Raw genomic sequence first — 1,917 nt, forward strand, 5'->3', positions numbered from 1 at the left:
TGTAAATGGATCAGTAACATTGTACGTCATAGCTATCTGTGGGACGATCACGTCCCCTCGATGCACTATCTCTCGAATCAAGTGATACTTGCGTTCAATATGCTTTCTACGCTTGTGGCTTCTAAGCTCCCTAGAATTAGCCACAGCTCCACTGTTATCACATTAAAGAGTAATTGGTTTTGACATCTTTGGAACTACTTCCAAATCAGTTAAGAATTTTCTAAGCCAAACAGCCTATTTGGCAGCTTCACAAGCTGCGACATACTCTGCCTCCATGGTGGAGTTAGCAATACATCCTTGCTTGATACTTCTCCAAACTACAGCTCCTCCGATAAGAGTGAACATTGAACCTAAAGTAGATTTCCTAGAATCTCTATCAGTCTGCAAATTAGAGTCTGTGTATCCTATAAGAATCAAATCCTTAAAACCATACACAAGCATGCAGTCCCTCGTTCTCCTAAGATACTTGAAGATAGTTTTAACGGCAAGCCAATGAGCTAATCTTGGATTAGATTGATATCTACTGACTATTCCCACCGCATAACAAATGTCAGGTCTAGCACATAACATCGCATACATCAAGCTGCCAACAACTCATCCATAAGGGATATGTCTCATTTCCTCAACCTCTTGAGGTGTCTTAGGACACTGTTCCTTAGACAAAGTAACTCCATGTCTGAAAGGTAGTAAGCCTCTCTTGGAGTTTTGCATTGAATATTTAACAACTATCTTATCAATATACGATGCTTGAGACTTTAACATGGCCACAGGTGAGAAAGTCTCATCATAGTCAACTCCCTCAACTTGAGTACAACTCTTTGCCACTAGTCTAGCTTTAAAAGTTTGTACCTTACCATCTGTACATTTTTTTTTCTTGTAGATCCATTTACAACCTATAGGTTTTAGCCCATCAGGTTGATCTACAAGATCTCAAACTGAATTGAAGTACATAGACTCCAATTCAAGATTAATAGCTTTGATCCATTCATCTTTTTCCACATCCTCCATTTCCTTTTTAAAAGTCAATGGATCCTCAATGTTGCCATCAAATATGACAATTAAGGTTTCAGTTAAACTCATTTAACAAATAGGTAAGTTTGTAACATTCCCACTTCGTCGAGGTTCCCTCAATGATTGAGGTTGACGTGTCCTAGTAGATGAACCGACATGAACAACTCTTGTTAATGTACTAGGCTCTTCAACAACTCTTGTTGAAGGTTAAGTAGTTTCATTGGAAAGTTCATTTAATACTATCTTACTGCGCGGTTTGTGCTCTCTTAGGTGGTCCTCTTCTAAAAATGTACCATTTGTCGACACAAATACTTTATTATCTTTAGGATCATAGAAATAACCACCTCTTGTTCCTTTGGGGTAGCCTACAAATAAACATAATTTTAAACGAGGTTCTAATTTCTTAGGATTAGTCTCAAGCACGTGTGTTGGACAACCCCAGATTCTGAAATGACGTAAATTACCTTTACGACCATTCCATAATTTCAAAGGTGTTTCAGAAACACTTTTAGATGGAACACAATTCAAAATATAGGCTGCAGTTTGAACTGCATAACCCCAAAACGAATTAGGTGAGTGAGCGTAAGTCATCATATATCGAACTATGTCCAACAAGGTTCGATTTCTCCTTTCTGATATACCATTCTGTTGAGGTGTACCAGGTGCTGAGAGTTGGGATACAATTCTACATTCCATCAAATAGTTTTGGAATTTCAAATCCATATACTCTCCACCTGGATTCGATTGAAATGTTTTAATAGTTTTACTTAATGCGTTTTCAACTTCAGCCTTGTATTCCTTGAACTTTTCAAGGGCTTTAGACTTATGTTGCATTAAATAAACATACCCATATCTTGAATAATCATCAGTAAAAGTGATGAAATATTCAAATCCTCCTTTTGCTTT

Source organism: Cucumis melo, chromosome 3 (genome assembly GCF_025177605.1).
Source record: "Cucumis melo cultivar AY chromosome 3, USDA_Cmelo_AY_1.0, whole genome shotgun sequence".
In the NCBI taxonomy this organism is placed as follows: Eukaryota; Viridiplantae; Streptophyta; class Magnoliopsida; order Cucurbitales; family Cucurbitaceae; genus Cucumis; species Cucumis melo.